This window comes from Carettochelys insculpta, chromosome 6, assembly GCF_033958435.1.
Source record: "Carettochelys insculpta isolate YL-2023 chromosome 6, ASM3395843v1, whole genome shotgun sequence".
Lineage (NCBI taxonomy): Eukaryota > Metazoa > Chordata > Testudines > Carettochelyidae > Carettochelys > Carettochelys insculpta.
Window position 1 is genome coordinate 87,135,808 of NC_134142.1, and position 20,542 is coordinate 87,156,349.

Below are 20,542 nucleotides of genomic sequence, written 5' to 3' on the forward strand. Positions count from 1 at the left end.
ACATGATCAGGATAGTCACCTGGAAAATGTAAAACTCAGTCAAATCCTCATTCTGCCAAAATCAGGCTAGGCCACTGGTGACGATGGAGTGGGTCTCCCTCAATCTCACCTGTTTGAGCTGTTGCACTTCACACAAATAAGTAAACATTCACTAGGCCAGAATAAGACAATCTCTAGCCCAGTGATTAGGGCACTCAGAGGCCCCTGGGTGCTTTTCAGACCAGGGACTTGAATTGGGATTGCTCATACCTCCAGATGAGTGTCATGGCCGTAGGTTTATTGACTATTCTGGCATGGCACTTTCTTCTATTTTTCATGGGAAAAGTCCCACATGCCTGAAAGGTCTAGGTTTTGTCCCAATTTAAAATGAGTGTACACTCCAACTATAACTTCTCAGTTCAAGATTGTTCGTTTGACAATGCAGTGAAGATATCTGCTTAGTGTTCACTGGCAGCCAGAGGATAAAGAAGAAGAAAGTATAGATAATTGTGTCTATTGAAATGCAGCCATCTATTCTCGTATTGAATACTACCACCAGTCTTGACAGAAATAGAGAATGTCCTGATGAAAAGGCAATGGCCATTATAAGAATTTTAAAGACAGATGTAATTAGAATGGAACAGAGAAAATTAGCCAAGTATGGCTTTGTCTCTACCAGATCAGGCCCTCTTAGTTATGGGTTTCATTAATGCAAGGGGAAGGAGGCACCCTTGAAATTAGAAGGCAACATACACTATACACAAACACTCAGGATATGGAAATCACTGGGTTACATGGCAAATTGCTGAATAAGATCTCATAAAAGATGTATACATAAAATTGCTGGTCACTCCTGAAAACTCCTACATTTGTATGTACTTACTCAACCTTATTTAATTCTCTGACTCCTCTCTCTCTAATCTTTCAACCAACCAGCTCAAGATGCTTCTTCCACTAATGCTGTCCCATCTACCTGCTTGTACACATCCCTTTGATTTATTTTCCTATTTAGCTCAAAAAGGGTACTGAACTCCAGTTTCAGTCCAAATGTACTACCATTCTGACAGCTCCTCCAGCAGCCATTACACAGCCTGTGCTCTCTCCTCACCAACCCAAGGAAAGACAATAAATGATATTGTAATGCAACACAATTGAAGAGGATTTTCCATGTCAGTGAGTGACAATATTAAATTTAAAACTTTGTCAAATAAGTCTTTCACTGACAGAAGGAGAAAATGACATCTAAACACAGCTGCCATTAATCAGACACTGGCTATTGACATCTAAGGATCTACCTCTAAGGGTTTAATGTCAGATCTAGTTCTAGTCTAGGATTAGACTAGAGTGTGAACTTACTGGGTCTAAATAAAGAGAGTCCTGTAGCTGCAAACATTAAGGTCCATTGTCACAGGAGAAGAAGCAATAGGAAACAGCTTTTCAGCAGCATTCTGGAAAGAAAATTCCCCACACGACTGAAAACAAGATATTAAGAGGAAGCAATTACAGAAGTGTGGCTCTTTAGTCATCTGGAAACCTTAGTGGATGTAAATACTGGAAGAAAAAACATACAATCATTAGGCGTGTTACTCACCACTAGCCTCAGCTGACACCATTTCACCAGCCACAGCTGCATCTCAAAGATGTTAGCATATCATAAATTTCACTCCAGGCTCTTTTCTTCCACTATCCTCTTTCCAGTGAGATTAAATTTCATTGAGCTGTGTGAGATACTAACTCTAGCAATGGATGTATTGGTAGATCAGGATGATTCCGGCACTCAGCTGAAGTGATGGAGATGCCATTACATTTTCTATGGCAAAGATCAGGGAAGTAGACTAGATATCAAGCCAGTCCTTGAAAATTAAATCAAGTAGTCCCCACCTCACATTATAATTTCAGAGTCTCATGAATTAAGCCAGGTACTTTCCATAAATGGGCCAGCTGACACTTCCATAAGACACTGCTAGGGAAAATGCTGCGGGAGGTCTAAAGAGGAGTTGGTATCATTAAGGTGTAGGTCTTCCTTCTGAGTGAGTACTGAACTGAACTTGGCATAGAAACAGAAAGTACTAAACATGTACGTAAGAGTTTAAAAAAACAGGTTTTAACACTTCTCGGTATTGAACACCTAAGCCGTGTCTACACGTGCACGCTACTTCGAAGTAGCGGCACTAACTTCGAAATAGCGCCCGTCACGGCTACACGCGTCGGGCGCTATTTCGAAGTTAACTTCGACATTAGGCGGCGAGACGTCGAAGTCGCTAACCCCATGAGGGGAAAGGAATAGTGCCCTACTTCGACGTTCAACGTCGAAGTAGGGACCGTGTAGTCGTTGCGCGTCCCGCAACTTCGAAATAGCGGGGTCCGCCATGGTGGCCATCAGCTGAGGGGTTGAGAGACGCTCTCTCTCCAGCCCCTGCGGGGCTCTATGGTCACCGTGGGCAGCAGCCCTTAGCCCAGGGCTTCTGGCTGCTGCTGCGGCAGCTGGGGATCCATGCTGCAGGCACAGGGTCTGCAACCAGTTGTCGGCTCTGTGGATCTTGTGTTGTCTAGTGCAACTGTGTCTGGGAGGGGCCCTTTAAGGGAGTGGCTTGCTGTTGAGTCCGCCCTGAGACCCTGTCTGCAGCTGTGCCTGGCACCCTTATTTCGATGTGTGCTACTTTGGCGTGTAGACGTTCCCTCGCAGCGCCTATTTCGATGTGGTGCTGCGCAACGTCGAAGTTCAACATCGACGTTGCCAGCCCTGGAGGACGTGTAGATGTTATTCATCGAAATAGCCTATTTCGATGTTGCTACATCGAAATAAGCTATTTCGATGTAGGCTTCACGTGTAGACGTAGCCCTAGGGACATATACTTTTTTGAAAAAAATAAGCTGTCCTGGCCAAATTCCAGCTGGATAATTGTATTAAGCTCATATTTTTCTTCAATTTCAGTTGGAGGAAGTAAAGAAAATTGCATCTCTATAATGTTTTTGTAAAATTGTTGATTTCTGTTTAAACATAGCCATATTCTACTCCAGATGTGGCTGAATTTCACTGCCAAGTAGAGTGATCCCTATATAAAGTTAATTTTTTGAAGTTTTGCAGCAGCTTGGGATCTGTGTCTGGTAGATGAAATAATGGCAGATATTAGCATCATCACCACTGTGAAGAATGAGGCTTGTTTGATTCTGTGCTCACTGAAATTACTGGATAGAGATCAGATCCTTTACACCAAAGTGTGTTAATATTAAAAAGTTACACCCTGAATTTCTTCCCTAAAAAGCTCTATTTTCCACATCCTCCCTTTGTCACCATACCGAGCCTAGTCGGCATACACAGAGTTTGCTGTCTCTGACTTTATGGTGAACTTAAGTGTAGTTATAGGAAAGAATGGTTATTTTGTCTGGTCACCATAGGAAAGAAGACCAGATAACTTTGGAATTATTTTCCTTGTTGCACATTTTGGTTTGGTCCCTGCATAGACTAGATACATCTTTTTATACACTTGGGTACATATTCTCTCCTTTTCATTTGGCATAATTTCAACACCAACAGAAACTGAAAGAAATTGCTGGCACAATGTAGGGTAAAATTTAAAACACTTGTAAAAATCTGTGCCTCTATACATCTCTAGACACATCTGATATGCAAAGCATTTCCTTTTCTGGGTAACAAAAAAAAAAAAAAAAAAAGCAAATAAATGGTACATGGAATGATTTGAAGGCCAGAATACAACTGAGCTATAAAAATGTGCACTGGGCTGGAGAGTAGGTCTCAGTAATAATACAAAAATATCCTTTAAATCACACTTTTCTCTCTCTCTTCCCTTTTCTTGAGGAAAAAACGTTCACACAAATCCAACCTATGGTACTCTGAAGAACACCCACTATCCTAAGAGTCAGCTCTCCTTGACGAAAGATATTTCCAGTCTTTCTGCCACATCCACCCTCACCAGTAAGGCAAGGTTGATATGCTGGCCCTAAAGGTTCTGAGTGCTAGGACATGACTGTTGGTTTGAAACCTGAACATTCTCCTAGACATTTGAACAACTCACAGTTCCCAATCTTTGAGCCCATAGAAGCCATTTTCTTCTAGAACAACCTCACAATTTGATGGGGATATGGAGCAGTAGCTGGTTATTCCATACAGAAGCCATCATTATTCATACCCTTTTTGAACACTTCGACCTGCAATATTCAATGCTGGCTCCTGGATATTGTCCTACCGGGGTATTCTTGGCAGCCCTAAGCATATAATTTTGCATTTCTTTATACAGAAATCTGTGTAACAAGGAAAGAGTGTTAAGACTTCTGGACTCCTTGGAGTTTTGGAATACATCTAAAAAGACCATGGGTAATTAGAAATAAACTTTTAGGCAGATTTCAGTATTATTGACACAAAATATTCCAGAATGACCAATGAGGTCCAAACAAAGATTAGAATAGCTTAAACTTAATTTCTCACAATGAAAATAATTTTGGGGATTTTTTTTCAACTTCTGATTTCTGAGCCTTGGGAATGCAATCAGATCACATTTTTACGCTTTTCACTCCAACGTTGAGGTCTAAAAACTTTGTCAGTAAATAAATGCATAACTACATTGAAAATTAAAGATTCTCATCTAATCACATGAATCCAGAAGTTGGGGCTCAAAGAAGAAAACATAATAAACAATGAGCCTTTGGCTAAAATAGTGACCGATGTAAGCGATTTAAAAATGTCTCAAGTCACTTGGGAATTTGACCTCGCCACAATCCTTATGCAGGTCATATTTAGATATTGTCAATCTTTTCCCTCACAGAAATACACAAAATACACCCTGAGAAGCTATAAGAAGTCCTGTGGCACCTTACAGACTAACAGATTTTTTTGGAGTGTAAGCTTTCATGGACAAAAACCCACTTTGTCAGATGCATTGCAAAGACCCACTTCATCAGATGTGCATGCTCCAAAAAATCTGTTAGTCTATAAGGTGCCACTGGACTTCTTGTTGTTTTTGCAGATACAGACTAACATGGCTACCCCTCTGACGCTTGTCACCTTGAGAAGCATAAGTGCAAGGATAGCCTGAAATGTAACCCTACAGTTTCTTAGCACATTGTACAATATGTTTCTGTATGTAAGTGAGGGGACTAGATAGTCTACCTAGGGGACTAGATAGATCAGACTGGGAACGTGATTAAGATCAAATATTTACACTGTTGGTTCACATATGACTCAAGTCAGAAAGAACTTAACACACAGTTATCAATCAATGGCTCCCTTTATGGGTCCCAGTGCACTTCCTAGGGGATAGGTGAACACTGCACATATCCATGAGCACAGTTTGAATCCACTCTAGCAGTATCAGTTGAAAGTCCACAGTTGTAACTTAAGGTAGTCCTCCAGGCCAGGGTGAGGTACCTTCCAGTGGGACATTTGCTGTGTTGTTGCCTGCAAAGCGTCTGCTGATTGGAAGTCCAACTGGCACATTTCATAAGCAGTACATTCACACAATAGGCTGACGTGCCTAAATGTCTGTGGACGGGACTGAAAGCAGGTGATAGGGTACATCTGACATCCTCCGACTACACTCTTCTTTTGATTGGCTATAGGGATTTTCTTTTTTTTGGTCTATTGAAACCCAGCACCTCCCATCCCCTGCTCCATCCCAACCAAGAGTTTCACTGCTCAACACTGTCATTCATTCCCTGGCTCCCTTCATGTACATGCTTTCAAGCCACGTCTCTCTGAGGGATGAGCCAAGTCGTTAGGCTTCATGGCTCAAGAGGCTTTGTAAGTAAAACAATTCACGAGAAAGAGTCTGCTAAATTTGCGAACACCACTGTTTTCAAACTCAAATGTATATAAGGTACAAAATGCAATGAGATTTTTTAACGTATTTAACAGGAAATATAAATGAAGTTAGACACTGTGGTAAAAAATGAAACAGGTTGCCTAACCTAAACTCCACAGTCCTCAAGTGAGAAGTGGGTACACCCTGTTGTACCTTCTTTACTCTCAGATACATTCCCTGGATTTAGACCCTCAAAGGTTTGCTGAAAAAAAATAGTTGCAAGTGAGGAGGGGATTGGAGGTGATGTGGAAGTATTTTACAAAATCGTACACGAGTGATAACAGTGATTTTTAAAATACAAAACATCATCTTTATTATTATTCAAACGTCATTCCTCACACTGAAAACTAAAACTAAAATCCTTATGTTCATAGCAGCATTTGAGAATGAGAACGCGAAACTCACCATTTAAAGAGAGAAAGGGGAGAAATAAAGAAATAATCGCCCACTGACCTGGACTACAGAGCAAATATGTTCCTGTAATCAAGATGCTAGACTGGATATTTGAAGTGCGGAGCTCAGATCCTGTTTTGTGTCACAGACTTCCTCCATAACAGGAAAGATAAGAAGGCTCTGCACTTCAGTCCTCATCTGTATAATAGGACTAGTGAGATTTCCTTTCTCCCACTCTTTGTCTTGTTTATTTGGACTTGGACAGCTTCAGACAGGGTTGCCAACCTTGCTAACTCACTGGGAGTCTGCCAGAACTGGGCTCAATCTCTGAGAGGCTATTGAAACCCATCAGAGATTTTAAATTACTAAAAGCCCAGCAGAGGCTAAGGCCGGCTGTTTGCTGCTCCTGGCCCTGCACTGCTCCCAGAAGAGGCTACCACATTTTCTGCAGTCCCAAGGCTGTGAGGAGGGGAACCGCTGGGATGGCACTTGCAGGCAGGGCTAGTGTGTGGAGCCCCTGAAATATGCCTGCTGCTTCCAGGAGTGGCATAGGGCCAGGGCAGTGTGAGCTGATGCCCAGGTGCCAGCTAAGGGTCTGGTGGGGCAAAAGGGGGTGATGCCACACCAGCAGCTACGCTAAGCAGCCAGGGCAGGCTGGGTTCTTTGGTTTGTGTTTAGTTCGGGTACAGCAGCAAGAGAAAAATTACACTTAGAGGGCTTTAACAGTTACTTTTTATTTATACAAAGATAGAAACAATTTAACTAAGACAAATGATTAAAGTACAAGTTAGTACTCGTGGTTTTTAAAGGGGAAACCACACAATTTAACTTAAGAAAAGTTTTAGACAAACTAGCTAACTTACACTAATACAAGTAATGTGTACACAAGAAAGGCATGTTGCAGGTGTGATTTTCACCCCTGCCTCTTAGACCTGGTGGAACCAGAGTCTTTCCCTCAATTTCTATAGGAAAGAAGTGTAATACAGGTGTAATTCTTACCCCTGCCTCCTAGATCCGGTGTGACCCAGAATCTCTCTCTCAATCCCTCAGGAAGAAGTAGATACGAACCAGGTGTCCCCAGTCTCGGGAGTTAATTCCAGACCTGGCCAGCAGGTGTAGGTGATTGAAACTCAAAGGGGGGGTGGGCTGCCAAACCCCTTTATACCCCTTTTGTCACGGAGGCTTCTTCCTGGTCTCAAATGGCCAATTGGGAGGAATGTTTTTGAACCCCAGGTTTCCCAGGGAGGTGCAAGGCTCAGTTTGCACCTGTGAATTGTGGACAATTGGGCACCTTTGGAGGTGATGGGCGGGGGTTCCCCGTTCTTCCTGGGGAAGTGATCAGGCGTGTCAATCACCGAGATCAGCCAGAAGGGCAGCCATTAGCTAGCCCATTCACTGTCTGGTTTTTGTGTATAGTAGAGAGGCTGGGCGAGACAGCACACCTGCGTTCCCAGGACATCAAAGGCTACCTGTCTCCCTTGCTTATTTCTCTCTCTGTCTCTCCCAGTGGGTGGGGGTAGAAGAAGAAAAGGCCAAATGGGGGATTTTCCTAATTGAGGGGAGGAATAGGTGGAATATACCTCATCATCAGAGGAATCTCATATGTCCCCATCCCAGTCCTCTGGATCTAGCCAGAGAGCAGCCTCTACTTTAGCTTGAGTAATTGTTCAGGGCTTGCTCTCTAATCTTGCCCTCCGCTCCACTCCTTCCTTCTTTATTAAGGGAGTGAGGCGCTGTTCTAATTGGTGCAAATCATTACTTAGCAGGCGCCCCTGTGTGTCTAGCTTCTGACAGCGCTGCTCTAATTCGTCTCTTTCCGTTTTTACTCTTTCTAATTCTGCTTCCAGATTAGCATGGCTGTTACATGCTGCTTGTAGGGCACTTTTAAATAGCCAGATACAAGCTCCTTTTCCCTTTTTCTGCTTTATTCTACAAGCAGTTCTCCAACTACAGAACTGCGACCACAGTTCCTCAGGATTTTCCCATTCCCTTTCTAACATTTCTTTATCCCATTTTGGGTCAGCCCAACCTTCCTGGGCAAAGCTCTTTTCTACCTTGCTGAAATCAGTGACTGGCTTCATGCTGCTGTATTGGAACTAAGAGCACAAACCCTGCTCACAGAATGTGTGTGGAGCCACCTGCCCCTCCCAGGGGCACAGAAATATGCCTGCTGCTTCCAGGAGTGGCATAGGGCCAGGACAGACACAGAATAGGAGCCACTCAGGGCAGGCACCCAGCTGGAGCCACACACCTCAACTTCTCCTGCATCCCTCTGAACCTTCTCCTGGAGCCACCCTCACTCCCCGTCCAGCACTCAGAACCTCTGCCACAGCCAGCACCCTATACCCCTCCTGAAGTTCATATCTCTCACTTCCTCCTGTCCATAACCCCCTTGCTGCAGCCCTGAACCCCATCTCAGAGACTGCCCCTCCTTCTGCATCCCAACCCTCTTCCCCACCCCTAAAACCCTTCCAAAAGCCAGCACCCTCCTGCACCTCAATTCCCTGTCCCAGGCTCAGTCCAGAGCTGCCCCCCCCCTCACACTTCAGACCCCTCAGCCCCAGCCCAGAGCCCACGTCCCAATCCCTTGCCCCATCCTGGAAGAAAGAGTGAAGGTGGGGAAGGGCAAATGAAGGAGAGAGCCAAGGTGTAGGGAGTAGGGCTGGGAAGTCAGTGAAGGTGCAGGGAAAGGGCAGGGTTTCAGGGAAAGGCTGTGGCAGGAGCATGGCAATGGTGTTCAGTTTTGTTTGATTAAACATTTGGCAACTCAACCATCAGAGCAATTAATAGAGCAAATACCACCTACTTTGAAGGCCAAATTTCAAGCCACCGTGTTAGCAGTGTGTTTCTCTGGGATAACCACATCATAAAACCCAGAATGAAGCTGAAGAGAAAGCAATTGTGGTGGAAGGGATGGGGCTATGGATTAAATTTCCAAAGAAATTAGTTAAATCCAGAATCCATCTTTAAGAAACACAGGAAAACCTTCCCCTTGGGAAAGGCCTTTCTACCACAATAGTGTAACAACCTTAACACCTATTTCTGACCAATCAATTTCTCCAAATTTTAAAAATAAGATATCAATAAAAACTAACCCACCCCCAGCATGGGTTTTTAACCCAAAAAAGAAGAAATACAAAGGGCAATGAAGCCCAGTAGGAACTTGGGTTTTACTATGAGCATACAAGGAAGCCATTCAGATAGTACAGCAATGAGCAGCACTCTACCACAGTTCATAGATTTATATAATGATTTCAGAGGTTGTAATGGGGAAAAAAATGCTTCATGGGGGAAGTGCACAATACCATTATCTCCAACTTTCTGTAAGTACTGAACACATTTGAAGGTTTTTGGTTTTGTTTTGTTTTGTTTTTTAGTCTGTCAGTAATCATCACAGGGATCTCCAGACAGTTACACTGCAAAACAGTTAAACACAGACAGTTCAGCTGCCCTTGTTCCACCCCCTCCATGCTTTGAGTCTCAGTTGATGTCACCAGCTGAGTAGTTGCAGGAGAATCTCAGAAATTAGACTAGGAAAGTATATTGAATTACAGTTTCTCTTTAATGAAAAAAAATATACTAAAACTATTTTTCCCCCGTGAGTTACAGTAATTTTCTTGCTGTAAAGAACATGCCGAAAAAATGCTCAGAAACTTGGTTTGGATTTAAATTAATTAAATTGTTATACAGGGCAATACACCCATCTTTTCCAGGGAAGTATAAAGGCACACACACTCTCAATCTCCCTCCCTCTCTGCCATGGCTTCGGGATAGCTTGCTTGAAATTGGGTGAGGCAGGTACCAGTTATGATCCCAGCTCCCTCTCATGTCTTGTGTTGCTGTATCATGTAGTTTAAGGAAGCCAGTGAGCCAGTTATTGTGATCTTTTCATTCAGAGTAGAAGAGTTTCAACAGGCAGTGTTCCAGAGATGTTCAAAGATAAAAAATAATCAGAAATGGGTCAGACTGATAACTTTCAAAACACAAAACCCTTAAATGCTGTTTGCAGTGTTGCACAGGGCCACTTGGGGCCGCATCTACACATGCACGCTACTTCAAAGTAGCGGCGCCAACTTCGAAATAGCGCCCGTCACAGCTACACGTGTTGGGTGCTATTTCGAAGTTGAAATCGACGTTAGGTGGCGAGACGTCGAAGTCGCTAATCCCATGAGGGGATGGGAATAGCACCCTACTTCGAAGTTGAACGTCGAAGTAGGGCACGTACAGCCAATCCGCGTCCCGCAACATCGAAATAGCGGGGTCCGCCATGGCGGCCATCAGCTGAGGGGTTGAGAGACGCTCTCTCTCCAGCCCCTGCGGGGCTCTATGGTCACCGTGGGCAGCAGCCCTTAGCCCAGGGCTTCTGGCTGCTGCTGCTGCAGCTGGGGATCCATGCTGCATGCACAGGGTCTGCAACCAGTTGTCGGCTCTGTGGATCTTGTGTTGTTTAGTGCAACTGTGTCTGGGAGGGGCCCTTTAAGGGAGCGGCTTGCTGTTGAGTCTGCCCTGTGACCCTGTCTGCAGCTGTGCCTGGCACCCTTATTTTGATGTGTGCTACTTTGGCGTGTAGACGTTCCCTCGCAGCGCCTATTTCGATGTGGTGCTGCGCAACGTCGAAGTTGAACGTCGATGTTGCCAGCCCTGGAGGACATGTAGATGTTATTCATCGAAATAGCTTATTTCGATGTCGCTACATCAAAATAAGCTACTTCGATGTAGTGTGCACGTGTAAACGTAGCCTTGGACAGCAGGGAAGATAAGGACTACCCTTGGGTGTAAACCCTGATGGAGCATTTTCCATCAGAAAATGTAGTTCCAAAGAAAATCGGAGATTCCATGGGATAATCCTGAAACTCCTGAAGTGGGAAACATCAAGGAGAGCGAATGGATGATATTCCACAGGAATGAAGGGTAAAAGAAAACTGAACAATCCAAACCAGTATACAGGTACCAGGAACTCCAAATGATGCGTTTAGTTTTAAATATAGAAATCAATCATTTCCATAACCACCTAAAGACACTTTTCATGCATTAAAGTTCAAGAAGGCAGCATGGGCTACCAGAGGGAACCTGATTGGGAGTTATGATACCTGGTTTCTGTTTGTGGCTATGTCACTGACTGTGGCCTTGGGCAAGTTCCTGGTCCTCTTTCCTGTCTCAACTTTAAACTATAACCTCTTCAGGGCAGAGTCTGCCTTTTACTGTGATCTTTATTAGAACCTCTGGTTGCTCCCGGAATATAAACAAAGACGAATAATGAAAAGCTGATCTAAAAATGTGCAGCAGCAGTAGCAACAACAAAAGAAAAGATAATAGAGTAATAGGGGAATATAAGGCCGAAATATGTGGAGAGAGAATCTTTTGCCTGTGTGGAATCAGTTGTGTGGGAGTGTGTGCAGAAATGTGACAAGGCAATGAGGTTTATAGATAATGGATTAATTGAATTATTTAGATGCTAACAATACAATTAATATACTCTGCTGCTTCTTAGGCTCAGGGTTTTCTTTTCTTCCATTTATCTGACTCACACCCTGCAATATGCCTTAGTTATTATTTTAATAAAATGAATTACCATGTAACATCTTCTCCTCCGTCTTCTCTAATGGTGAAGACTGTGTAATGTTTTGGTTTTCATTTGCTTTTATGTTTCAGGAGCAGCCAAGACTACACAAAAACATGACATGATCCATGGCTATTTATGGTGGTACATGTTTCATAACGCATCCTAATAAAATTACTGCAGCACAGAAACAAATTAACAAGGGTGAGGGTAATTGAGCTGCAATACATGCTCTGTATGAAGTGAAAAAGTGTTTTTAATCATGCACAGAGTTGTAGATTTTTAAAAAAGTTTTTACACTTAGAAATTCCGTATGCAACAAGAAAAAAAAACAAAACAGAAAAAAACACACACACAAGTTCAAGTTATAGGAACAGGATCGGCAGAATTCTAATCCTGAGTTTTACACCATCTCTTCCCTGTGGCCTTATACACGTGGCCAAACCTCTCTGCTTCACTTTGTCTGTAAAATGGGGATGAGACTCCCCAGTATCACAGGCTGTTGTGAGGATTAATTAACTAGCAAATATTTGTGAGGCTCTTTGAAGATGAAAAGCTTTGCATAATTGTGAAATATTACGATGATGTCTGGAAAATGTGCTTCACTATATACTGCCAAAAGTAGTTTGTTTTTTATTGCATTTAAAATTGTGTTCGGGAAGTGGATTGCTCAGGGGACTGGTAATAAGAAGTGAAACCTTTCATCTTTTAAGAAGATAGATGTAGAAACAGCCTATTATATACCATTCTGTACCTCTCCTCCCCTCAACTTTCCATCCCACTCTTACTGCAGAATGTTTCCTTATGTTTGTCCAATCAAGTTTCAAAATACGCAAGCAAAGGAGCTTTTCCCAGGGGCATCATTTTGCACCTGGCTTAGATCAGCAGTGACAAAACGTTACTGCTGTCTAGCAGCAGTTCCATGGCCTAACTGAAATCATGTTTTTCTTGTTTCCAAATGTTCACTTGGTCTTATACTAGGACAGCATTGTAAGAAGGGGAATTGGAGTCAGAAAGACAATGTTTCTGGAGATACTGTTAGTTACATGAGGCTACAACGCAAGAGGGAAAAATGACCTGAAGGAACAAGAAATACTAATGAGCTAGCAGACAACTCCCAGAGAGCCTACAATGAATATCGTGGAAGAGAGAAAGCCAGCCAGAGGCCAACCCCACAGGGAAGAGGGATAATCCACAGATAAGTAGTTTGGTACACTTGTAGACAGGTCACAGGGACAAAGATATGAGTCACTCCCAGTATGGGTGCCCGCTTAAACCAAACTGTCTCAGACTATGGCTACCTCTACACTAGAGGGTGTTGTTTACAAAAACTGACCCCTTTAACCAGGCCACATCTCAGCATATTGGGACCTCTTTGAGGGACCCACTGGTAAGTACCCCATGCGTCACATACCCCAGGAAGCAGGCCAGCCACATGGGCGATGACCTGACCCCAGTCACACCAAGTCCTAGCATGCAGGCATGGCCACAGGCAACAGTCAGCACTCGCTCCTGCAGACAGCACTGCAAGCCACATGTGCATGTGGGGGTCGCAGGGGGCTGCTGCACTCGTGTGGGGTGGGCCAGGCTGCACCAGGCTCACCTGCCACCCATGCTGGGACCCCTCTGTGGCGGGACACTCCCATCCTTGGCCATTAGCCTAAGGACCTGGGTGGGGAGGGGCCCACAGCTGTTAGCCGGGTCCCCCAGCAGGGCCTGCCAGGCAGGGCACAAATGCCACTGCTCCCAGGACATCCTCACCCCTTGGCCCAAGGGATGGTAGGTGCTGTTCACGGTGGGAGTGGGGGGAGCCTTAGGGGCTATGTTGCATGAATGATTCACTGTCTCTCCTCCTTTTCTTCCTTACAGCTGTACCACCCAAGGGCTGGGCCAGCCCCACCTCCCTGCTAGGGCAGTCCAGCCCCACCCTGGCACCACAGTGAGCCAGCCCAGAACTACAACCAGAGACAGCTGGCATCCCACCACCATGGGGGTGGGCCTGCAGCCAGAGGGACCATTGCCAGCCAAAGTAGGACCCACACTGCCGCCCTCTGGAGGCTCATCAACCTCCCGGAGTGGCAGCTGTGGGACAACCAGGAGTGGCAAGCATGGGAACAGGAGTGGCAGACACGGGCCTGGGACCAACTGATGTCCTGCTTTGATGTCGCCACCATCATCTTGCAGGCCATGTTGGCCCAGGCTTCCATGGCTGCCACCACCACTCCCCCCTCCCCTTCTGCCCTGCCCCCAGGAATGCTGCTTCTGCTGCAGTTGATGGCCATGGCTGGCCCCCCGGCTACCCCCCACCATGCCCATCCCCTCCTCATGCCCCCGCTGAGCACAGAAAGATAGGTCCACTATAACAACATCACTTCAAAATTATGGGATGGCAAAAAGTCATTTTCAGTCTGTTTCTCTGTAGAAAAACAGGGAAAATGCTGCTGGGCTGCAGCTGGTATGTTGTGCTCTGTTATTTTAGACCATCTCTGCAAGTGCCAAAGGTAAGATGGTGTCCATATCTCAAAAGCCACCATTCAAAATGCCACCTCTTTAAAATACTGCTTTAGAAAGATCAAGTCTTGAAGGGACCTGGAATGTGAACATCTTTACAGATGGTTCTGTCCAATGAAGGTTTAGGTGTCTTGGGTGAGCACTTACGAGAAACTCATGCTGTTTCCTCACTGTTATACTGTTCCAATCATCCTGCAGAAGTCAATGTCATCCACTGCACTTGAAATCTGGCTCAGAAAGGAGATCACTCAAATTCTGCAAGATTCATTTTGATGGCATTTCTTTAATATTTTCATGTGAGCTCTGACGGTTTCATCCAAATACCATCTCATAGGATTTCCCCATAAATCAAACTAATTTGTCCCTTCTAAATTGAAACAAAACTCTGTTTAGTGCTCTTTATGAAACCACTGTTGTAACCGTACACGCAGGTCTCTACCAAGCTGACTGAAGGATCTCAACATTAGATTATCACGGCATCGATTTTCTTTTTTCTCTGTGCAGTCAGTAAAGAAGAGATTTAAAAATAAAAGGACATTAATGTAAGAAAAAATGTTTGTCCTGAAACCAAACTCTATGCCAAGCTGTTTAAGCAGACTAAGTCTGTTTGTCCTTTAGCTTTACCAAGGGTAACTACATGTGAAATTCTCCAATAATTTGATATTTAAACATGCTCAGAAAGAATCAAACAAACAAGGATTTAATCCCCAAGGTGAAATATCATTCTGCCCAGGAAATGAACCAAATTAAAGCCTTAGTAAACTGGTGATTTTTCCAGATTAGGGGCCAGACAGACAGACAGACACACACGTATTTTGGGGTGAGGTATTAGGAGAAACCTGAGATTTTATTAACTGAGAAGTCCAGTTGCAAGTTTCTGTTTTCACCCTAGTGGCATTCATTAACAACCAGGACACGTTGGGGGCTTTATGAAAACATTTTCTTGTATTTGCAGCAGGGAAAAGTCAAAGTTATTGCAAATTTCTCTGCTGAATGAACCAAGTCATTAAAGCGGCATTTGCATTGAAAGGCTTTTAAACAGGGCTTTCTGTCAGGCCTTTGAAACAGGAATGAAATGAATGAGGGCCAGCTTACAAATGATGCCTTGTTGAATGTATGTGGGAGCAAAGAGAGACCATTGTGAGTGCAGGTGGGAAAGAAAAATGAATAGACAATGAAGGGGGTTGAGATGGAGAATCTCATTATTGATGGACTGCATGTGTCTCTTTAATGAAGTTTAGGAGACAACAGGGCCCAATAAAAGATGGATTTCCCCTCATCCCCTTATTTAAAAAATACATAAATATGTTAGATGAATGAGTAATGGAGAAACATCTCAGAGAATTGAGATTTTTCTGCCCTTGTTGGATTTGCTCCTCTTTTGCCACCATACTACTACCACCGTCAGTCTAGTCCAGCCCTTCCTCTGAGGATCTAAACAAACTTTAGAGACGTTAATTGACACTCATAATCCCACTTATGGGAGTATATTTACAGATGAAGAAACTGAGACATGAAGAGAGATCACACAACAAGTTAGCAGGCAAAGCTGCACTGAAACACAAGTATTGTGACTAATCATCTCCTGTACTACTCCTCAGTCTATGCCCTCTACAACAATTATTTTGGAGAATAAGCTTTCATGGGCAAACACCCGCTTTGTCAGATGCATGAGTGGGGGGATTCCAGAGGAGTGTTTAAAGAGTGAGTCTCAGGCAAGGGGAGGGCCAGAGTTGACAAGGTCTGTTCAGTCACAGAGGGTGTGGCCCATTAGCAGCAGTTAATGTGGAATTGTGAACATCAAGAGAGGAGAAATCAGGTCAGTTCAGTCAGGGGGATGTGGTGCATTAGCAGTAGCTAATGTGGAGGTGTGAACATCAAGAGCAGAGAAACTGCTTTTGTAATTGGCCAGACACTCTCAGTCTCTGTTTAAGCCTTGGTTGATTTTGTCAAATTTGCAAATGAATTGTAGCTCTGCAGTTTCTCTTTGGAGTTTATTTTTGAAGTTTTTATTCATTTGTTTTAGCATTGCCACTTCTAAATCTGTTACTGAGTGTTCAGGGAGATTGAAGTATTCTACTACAAGTTTTTGTATGTTACTGTTCCTGATGTCTGATTTATGTCCATTTATTCTTTTACATAAAGACTGTCCAGTTTGGCCAATGTAAGTTTCAGCAGGGCATTGTTGGCACATGATGGCATATTATATTAGTAGCTGTGCAGGTGAAAGAGCCCCTGATGGTGTGGTTAGGTCCTGTGATGATATCGCTGGTGAGCAGAGTTTGCACCAAGGTTTGTTGCAAGAATAGGTTCCAGGTTTAGAGTTATGTGGTGTAGTCTATAGTTGCTGGTGAGAATTTGTTTAAGGTTGGCAGGCTAGCTGTAGGCGTAGGCGAGGACTGGCCTGCCTCCCAAGAGTGAAGAGCGGAAGAATGAACTGTGAGAGTGAAGGATCATTGTCTAGGATGGGTTGTAGCTCAGTGATGATGCACTGGAGAGGCTTTAGATGGGGGCTGCATGTGACGGCCAGTGGTGTTCTGTTGTTTTCCTTGTTGGTCCTGTCTTGCAACAGGTGCTTCTGAGTACGTCTGGCTCTGTCTGTTTCTTCACTTCCTTAGGTGGATATTGTAGTTTCAGGAAAGCTTAGTGAAGATCTTGCTGATGTTTGTCTTTGTCAGTGGGTTTGGACCAAATGCAGTTGTACCTTAGTGCCTGGCTGTATAAAATGGATGATATAGTGTGCTCTGGATGGAAGCTGGAGGCATGGAGGCAAGCATAGCAGTCTGTGGGTTTCTGGTATATGGTGGCGTTTATGTAACCATCACTTATTTGTACAATAGTGTCCAGGAAGTGGATCTCTTGTGTAGACTGGTCCAGGCTGAGGTTGGAGCCTCTTTCCCATGGGTCCAGATGATGAAGATGTCATCAATGGAGCACAAGTAGAGGAGGGGTGCTAGGGGATGAGAGCTGAGGCAGGATTGTTCCAGGTCAACCACAAAAGCGTTGGCATACTGTGGGGGGCCACATCCTCCATGATGGAACAGACCTTGTCAACTCTGGCCCTCCCCCTTGACTGAGACTCCCTCTTTAAACCCTTCTGTGGAACTCCCCCGTCCCCCCCTCCCCACTCATGCATCTGATGAGTCTTTGCCCATGAAAGTTTAATGGTGATGTTTGGAAACTGTGGCCCAAATTTTCGCACCAGTGGTATGCGAAAGGGCTTCAAGGGGTATGGGGCAGAAAATAAGTGACTAAAAATCAGGAGATAAGCACTAGGAGAGGGGGTACTCCGATAAGGCCAAAGTCCCAAAAGTGGCATGCAAATATTTTGAGAAAAAATGTTCTACAGTAAAATCCAGCACCAATGTGTCCTGGCCCCAAAAAGTAATAGAAAAAGCAAACAACTGAAAAGCTCTCACTGCTTCAGTGACACTGCTAGGAAAACATTTTGATTTTAGAAACTCTTCTTTTGTAAGCAATGATTTTCTGTATTTGTCTCCCCTTAGTCTTTCCTGTTGCTGCAGGAGCATTCTTCTGCGATCTGGGGCAACTTCACTATGTCATTGATAGTGTGTGTCTACACTAGAAACTAACTGTGAAGTAGCCAGCAGAGAGTCTCTACACATTTTCCCTTACTTCAAAAGTTAACTTCAAAGCAGGGAGCCCAACTTCGAAGTCCTTACTCCATTCCTGGCAATGGAGTAGTACCCTACTTTGAAGTTTAACTTCGAAGTGTGCAGATGCTTAGCTTCAAATGTGCTTACTTTGAAGTTGTACTTTGAAGTAAGCAACTTTGAAGTTATTTCTGTAGTGTTGACACAGCCATAGTGCATCAGTTTTCAAATTTAACCTGAAAGAGTCTCCCTCACCTAGTCCACTTCTTCCCATAAAACAAAAGGAAGGATTCTGTCGAAGATGGAGTTTACTTTCGAAAGAGCAGTGTCTACACTGGCTTTCTTCTTTAAAAAGAAGCTATTTCAAAGTAAGATATGCAAATGAGGTGCCAGATATGCAAATCTGCACCTCATTTGCATTTTTGATTTACCTAATTTGCATACATCTTTCAAAAGAGGAATACAAGTGTAGCCACAGCCACAGATGTGCTAGGCGTCCAGGAAAAACTGTCCCCACCCCCCGCATCAAGACAATAAAACGACCTCAGTGAGTGGTGATAGGAATGGTGATAGGGAGAAGCTCTCACTCTGACGTAGCACTGTTCATACCAGAACTTAAGTCAGCAGAAGTCACGTTGATCAGCATGTTTTTCTTTTCCACTTCTGAGCGACGTAAGTTTTACCAACATACGCAATAATGGTGATGTTTGGAAACTGTGGCCCAAATTTTTGAAGCAATGACTGGTTATTTGGAGCACCTTAACATATTTCAAAAATCAGATTCCTTTAAAATGACAGTGCCCAAAACATGACTAGACCTGGTCAGAAAACTAAAACAGATTTTAAGAAAAAAATTCAAAATTTCAGCTGTATTTGCTCAGTGATGTAAAGCAGGCCTTTTTGTGTATGAGATCTGCATTCTTCTGTCTCTTAAGTCTTCTTGTCTGTTGTATGGACTATTGACACTTGTGTCTCAATTGAGGAATTATGTAACTTAATTAATATTTATGAAGTGGTTCGAGACCCCATCTGAAGACAGGAGCTCCAACGGGAGCATCAATTCAATCTGCTCCCAGTCCTCAGCCATCATCACCTTAGAAATTACATGTGTGTTTTAAAGACAGAAATACTGTGGGTGAAAAGTACCATACTGACAAGCCCAGGAAAATGATGTTCCCTTTCAAGTAAAGAAAGGAGACATCATTGAGCAGAAATAGTGCAGCTTTCCAGCACACAGTTATTCCCTTTTCTCCCTGCAGAAATGAGGCTAGCCCTGGCTAGTGGGACAATCTCTAGGTATGTGACCTGAGAATTCAGCCTCCTTTGACCATTCAGTCACCAGCCTCTTTTATGAATTTGCTTCAAAAGCTAATTTTGGCCTGCCATAACATATATTTAGAATATGCTCACCCTTTTAATATATAGGTGAACTATGCCAAACAAGAGGATATACATAAGACTGATGAAGCCTGTGCTTTATAGAGCCAGGTGAGCACAGAGAAGGACATCCCAGGAGTATACCCGTTTACTGGAGCTACTCTAGCTCAAGTGGCAGAGGTGGATGGTGTGCTGATAGAAGACCCATGACCAAACCCTACCCATGACCCACATGAGGAGCTGTTATGTTAGCTTTGCCCCATATGCAGCTGCAAAGAACACTATTAGGCCTGTAAGAATCCCCTTTTCTTACTTTTCCATGTTGCATGTGAAAACTATATTTTGAGAGGAGAGTGTTTGTTTAATGTTGTACCTCCACAATTCTTTGTATTTCCCCATGACCCAATATGATTAACCTTGGTTGTGTTCCCACCATAATGGGGCTGTCATTGCTGCTTTCAATAAAAGCTGTTATTCACGAGAGATAACAGGAGAGTAATCATTTGGAAGCAGCAACCCCTGTATATCAAAAATCTCCACAACAATTCTTTTTATGCAGTTGAAATCATATTCTGGAATTTGTCCTTGTCACACTGTGAAGTGAGACCATAAGGATCATTCCAGCCAAAACAACAAGTGACTTCAGAGGATAGAAATAAAGTCAGTCATCAGCATCTTCTGCTAAGTACATCAGACAGGGCAAGGTTCTGCCAGACACTCTGCTTCATTAACTTTGTAAGCTGAACTTTTGCAAAGAACTCATCCAGGCTTCTACTTTCTATTCCCTGTCTTCTGAAACAAAGATGTGAGTTCATAGGCCAATGGACCATACTGTCCCTAACACCACAGTGTCACCTGGGCCTTTTGAAAAATTTTACAGTCAGGCACTGAAAGAATGGGCCTTTGTTATTTGAAGTACCTGCTACCATGTGACTTTGAATCTTGCTAATGCATTTACTGATAGATTTCGAAAGCCACTACACAAATGATTCTGCAAATATTTCAACATATTACTTAACTTTGTTACTATGAGAAGTCCCTTTTAAGTCAATGGAGACTACTTCCAGTAGTTCAGCATGTGTGTAAATGCTTACAGTAATTAGATCCTTATGTCGGGTATGTTCCTTCTCTGTGGGTACATTTACACTATAGCAAGGGCAATATTTCCAGTAAGGGAAGACAGATGGGGTTAATTTTGCCTTAGCTGGAGAGCTAAAAGTTTCAGAGTAGCTCACGGTAGTATAGACAGTAGCTTGGTTTATCTACATGGTACACATGCAGGGAGTCTG

General features: G+C 43.6%; 1 long non-coding RNA gene across 2 annotated transcripts in view; it reads left to right on the top strand.

The window, feature by feature from the left end:
* The window catches only part of LOC142015443 (uncharacterized), a 61,901-nt gene extending 46,044 nt beyond the window's left edge, over positions 1-15,857 (top strand). For both annotated transcript variants that reach the window (XR_012646153.1, XR_012646154.1), the window contains one exon: positions 12,733-15,857. This is a non-coding gene — a long non-coding RNA (uncharacterized LOC142015443). The remainder of the gene's footprint in view (positions 1-12,732) is intronic.
* Positions 15,858-20,542: the final 4,685 nt, after the last annotated feature.